Source organism: Haplochromis burtoni, unplaced genomic scaffold (assembly GCF_018398535.1).
Source record: "Haplochromis burtoni strain Fernald_Lab_line unplaced genomic scaffold, NCSU_Asbu1 Contig_23, whole genome shotgun sequence".
Taxonomy (NCBI): domain Eukaryota; kingdom Metazoa; phylum Chordata; class Actinopteri; order Cichliformes; family Cichlidae; genus Haplochromis; species Haplochromis burtoni.
This window is the reverse complement of record NW_024582384.1, coordinates 335300-340562: the sequence shown is the minus strand read 5'-3', so window position 1 is coordinate 340562 and position 5263 is coordinate 335300. Positions and strand designations below refer to the sequence as shown.

The 5263-nt window shown below is 38.8% G+C and overlaps 1 long non-coding RNA gene across 2 annotated transcripts; it reads left to right on the top strand.

Annotated features, from left to right (window-relative positions):
- The first annotated feature begins 308 nt into the window (after positions 1-308).
- LOC121814157 lies at positions 309-4707 on the top strand. 2 transcript variants are annotated; one of them, XR_006054145.1, is made up of 4 exons: positions 309-563; positions 993-1086; positions 1981-2359; positions 4602-4707. It is a non-coding gene; the product is annotated as an uncharacterized LOC121814157 (long non-coding RNA). The 2 variants fall into 2 exon arrangements; XR_006054144.1 differs by having other exon boundaries at positions 993-2359.
- Positions 4708-5263: the final 556 nt, after the last annotated feature.

Sequence of the window (5263 nt, the reverse complement as noted above, 5' to 3'; positions counted from 1 at the left end):
GGACTGGTAGCTTTTACTTTGTTAAATCCACAATGTGTACTTGAAACTTTTTCTGGTCAAGAGTCCGCCACCTGCTTGTTTCATGAAAATGTTCTTGCTTTGAAGGAATGTTCCACAGCTTTGTTTGTTTTTTTGTTTTTCTATAGTGCTGTTACTGCAGTGTTTATAGGTTTGTTTCCCCACAGGTGGTTTCCTGATGTTTTGCTATGGTAACTACACATGTGTTTTCTATGACCAGGGCCATGGTTGTGACAGCAGAGTGCGTGTTGCGCAGGATGATGATTATGGTAATTTTCGCACTGTGGCCCTTTCTCAATATGCGTACTTGTGCGTACTTGCGTTCTCGTGTACTCGTGATACGTCATCAGTCGGAGACCAAGTACTGTTCCAATCCGAAGTACGCATCAAGCTGAGAACGCAAAAAATTCCCGGAGGTGTTCTCACTCCGCCCGTTTTATTGAGCATGCATCGGTGGTGACTTGTGTGGACTTGGTACAGCTAAATATCCCAGAATGCATTTCGCAAGACCTCTGTGAAAATGGCAGAGGAGAAGACGCATAATTGTAAGTTAAATACTACTATTGTTGTAATATGCAGTGCATTTTCAATGCATTTTTATGTGAGAATATAGTTATTTAAATTTCAAATATTTAGTAAATTTAACAGCACAGACCCCAATTAAAAATTTCCTATGCTGTTTTCGAAAGGGGCCTTGCCCGCCAAATAGCGAGCACAAGAGGTTCGGCATTTTGTTTTGAAATTTCCGCTTTCTCTAAAGGCTCTGATTTAAATCACTTTGGCAATTTTAATAGCCAGTCGTTCACACAAATCTTGTACTATCCTGTATAATGTTTAAAAACCTTAAGTTATTTTTACGTTTGTATCAACAGTAAGTTTTAATAAAGCACCTGATTGTTTTGTTGTCATTTTCCCCTACTTTTATTTGCTTGGATTGTTAATATATTAATGCAATATTTGATATTTTAATCAAGGGACAAGTGAGGAAACACAGGCTCTCATTGAGTGGCGGGCGGAAAATGAGAGTCTTTTTACAGGAAAGAGAAATTCCTGCAAGACTGGATGGGAGTAAGTACTGACTGCTTTTGCTGCTCCCTGTTTTCTAGGGAAGGATTAGAGGAGCAAATCTTATGATAACCAGCTATCGAAGTGACAGTGCAACATTCTTTTCTCTCAGGGACTTTGTTAGCTCTTCAGGCCTGGCCATAACAGTTAAGAAAGCACAAAAGAAATGGAACAATCTGACTTTGCCATTTAATAATAGAGTAATTGTATCTGTGATAATATAGACATTAATACATATTTTCAGGAGCTTAGGGACCCACCCACAGGCAAGGGAGTAGAGGAAGGTAGCCCGACTGCCGCCACCTGGCAGTGGTACAAAATGATGGATGCTGTGCTCCAGGGGCAGCACTCAATAAGTCCACCCCTGGTGGTTTCAGCAAACCTCACATCCACTGCAGGTGGTGCAGTCAGCACTCCAGCCTCGTCCCCTTCTACCGAAGTGTCGAGGAAGAGCCAGAGGAAGAGGCCCAGGGACAGCCAGGCTGTACTTCAGTTTCTAAAAGACCAGGCGGAAAGAGAGGAAGAGAGAGAGAGACAGGCGCTGGCTAGGGAGGAAGAGAGGGAGAGGGCAGCTACTGAAAGGGCAGACCGATCACTGCTGTTTGAAAAACTTGTCGAAAAATTTTAAATAAAGCAATTTAAATCTCAATAATGAAGTGAGGTTTTTGCTGCATGTGTAACAGAGAATCTCTTTAGTCAAAGTAAAACAGTTACAATAACTTTTAACATTGAATTCAACCTATACAACCGTGAGCACACAAGCAAATATACAAAAAAGAACACTAACTATTTACAAGCTGAACAAATAAAGATGTATTTTAACTAATTAACTTAACTAACTAACACTAATTTGAAAAACAAATATGATTTGAATTTACTTTTTTTTTTAACCAACAGGAGGCTTTTTCTTTTGGCCTTAGCTGCCTACATATCTGTTTGAGCATGACTACATCTTACAAATGAAACCTTTACCTAGATGTAGTCATGTTCAAACAGATATGCAGGCAGCTGTTCAGGAGCAGACAGTCGTGCAGCAAGCCTGGCTCGGATACAAGCTCCAGAAAGCTCCCTGTCCACGCCTGTGCATTCTGTTTCAGCGTCTGGTCCTGCTTGTGCCGCCTCCTCCTCGTCTCCTTCTTCTTGGCAGACGTAATCTGTTGCCACACAGATGTTGTGGAGGATGCAGCAAGCTCCCACAACTTTGGGAGCAAACAGAGGCCGGATCTCAAGGGCTCGCAAGAAAATGGATCGCCAGCGTGTTTTGAGGATGCCAAAGGTACGCTCTATGATGTTTCTGGCCTTGACGTGGTGCCTTTCTTCAACTTGAGCTTTAAAAGAAAGACAGTACACACTTTTATTCAGTGCTTAGTAGACTTTCAATTAGTGTAGGACATAGGTGTCAAACTCTGGCACGCGGGCCAAATTTGATATTATGATATTATGATATTATACACAGCAAATGCGACCTTTTCTCTAGATTTAGGAGTACATGCATAGAAACACCAGGATATTGATTGTTTTTTTAAAATGTACCAAGTCGAGAAGGCACGCCATCAAGGCACGTCTCCTCTCCCTCATCTTCATCCTGGCTCTTCTCTCCCAGATCCATCTTCTTAGTTGCGCTGCTTCGGTTTCAGCCTGAAGGTACAGAATGCCGGCAACAACTGCGACAACCACCCGATCCATTTTTCCTTTTTTCTCTTTTCCTTTTCTTATCTTTTTACTGACCAGATCAACCACTGATACCACAAACTATTCCCGCGATTATTTCCCGCCGGTGGCTCTTTATATAGGCGCACATCTTGCTATAGTGCAGGTAAAGTAGTTAATAAAAATATTTTTCATGTATTATTTTTTCAATGAAAACACAGAGTAACGTTTATATGTAATTTTATTTCATTCTTTATTGGTAGCGGAGCAGCCGATCCAGCCTGGTGATGTTAGCCTGACCTGTGACATCATCAACTACGCTGGTGTTCCCATTGTACAAATCACGAGTCCGTACTCCCGTGCGTTCTCGGCGAGTACCCGAGAACGCGAGTACGTACTCGCGTACTTGAGAATTGAGAAAGGGCCAATATGTCATTTTTGTTTTAACAGGTTACTATGTAACTTTTTTTGGTAGAGGGTCTGCCACATGCTTGTTTCATGAAGATGGTTCTTGCTTTGCGGGAATGTTCCACAGTTTTATAGCATTTTGATTCAATTGTGTGACTGTTGTGTAAGTTGGTTTTATTGATGATGGCTGCAAAATAAATTTCCCAAAAGTGATATTTTCCTCACTAGTCTTTTCTGAAGATGTATTTTTGCATGTTAGGTGTAGGCATAGCAGTAAGAAGTTTGCAGGTTTATGATTTAAACTTACACATTGAAACATGAAAATACAGCATAGTAATAGATTTTATGTATAATATGCAGAGCAGCTCCATTTAAAATGCACATTTCACAGTTGTTTTACCAGTTCAAATTAGTTTTTGTTTGATATTTCCCTGTTAAATTTACAAATTATGGATCCCCAATAAGCAATTATTACATGTAAAAATACAGGAAAAATTCTATGAGTATACAACAATTGTTGTGTGAATTTTTTTTTTTTTTTTGTAGATTTAACAGTTGTGAGTTTCCCAGCTGTGTGGTAACCCCAGCTGCCAGCTTTTTCCTGTAAAAACAGCACTTTAAAGAAGAAAAATAATGTTTTATTTCATGTATTTTGCGTTCATTTCATGCTAACTTGTAGCAACTTGTTTTTTGTTTTGTTTTTTAAAGAGGTGATATAGTATAATCTCCACAACAGTAACTTCCATTATTTTCTTTATTGTGATGGTAATATCAGGGTTAGAAAAGCTTTTCAGTAGGCTTATATCACTGGAAATATTGTGTATTAAATGAAACTATTACTGTTAATTTTAATGAAACACTTTTTTTCCAGTAATTCACATGTTGCATGTTGCAGTTTGGCTAGAAATGTTCTTTGTTCTTAACTATGAAGGATAAAGACCCGCTTTATCCATAATGTGAAAGCTTGTTGACTCTGCCTAAATATAGCAGAACATACTGTGATTTTTCACTCTCAGAGCAAATACACAGAGAATGAAAGGTCCTTTATACAATGCAGATGGATGCAGCTGGACATGAGGTTTAGACAAGATTTATGGGGATCATTTGAAAAATGCCAATTTTTATTAAAATTCAGGGAACTGCTTTATTGCAATATCATCTGCAATATTTCTTAAAGAGAAAGCAGAGCGGGGAAGAGGAATATTCCTCAAAGGAAAATGATTTATTTGCATTCAGCAGCCATTTAATATATGATTATAGTTTGTTGCTAATTTACTACTCAAGAGTGAACATATTTATACAGTGCAAAACCTTTCACCCAATTGTGTAATATCGCATCCGCTCTTGTATTATTGCCTGGGGATGAAAAATACGACTTTCTCCAAGAAGGTGCGTCAGCAGTTAACAGAGAACAGCAATCTGCACGGTTTCTGAATAGTGTTTTCTTCTTATTCATGCAGGTGCTGTGCTGCAGCCTAAACATCTGTGATTAAAGAGAAGCAGGTCGGAACTCTTTGCAGTCGGTACTTCAGAGTGGATATGCTGCCACTGGAGAGACAGAGTGGGAGAAAAAAACATGTTTTGTTTAATAAATGTCTCCCTCTGGGGTTATCTAACCTTGTCATTGAACACCGCACCTACATTCACAATCCAACCACCTGTGTACTAATTAACAACATGCATACATAGCACTGAACCTGAATTCTGTTGTTTTCATGTCAAATAATTGAAACTTAACCTTAGAGCAGCTACACGTCTATTTACCGTACTTGTAATATTGTTATCATGTTACCTTCATTTACCACCTACATTTATTCACATTCACACAGATAAAAATCACTAATCCAAATTTATCAGCTGCATTAGTAGCTAATTACAAATTGCACTTAAGTGATCTCTTGTTGTTATGCAAAATCTCAAACTCAAGCAGGGTTATCTGCGGCACAAAAGTAAAGCTTCAAATAAGGAAAGCCAAAGAGAAATAATGTGAATAAGATCTCTGATTGAGAGTTTGTGCTGCAATCAATGAAAACAAGTCAAAATAAAGAACTTCAAGTTGATGTTGCACTGTACATTCAGGCTATTGCTGCTCCTGGAGAAAGAAACCATGTTTTGTGCAATC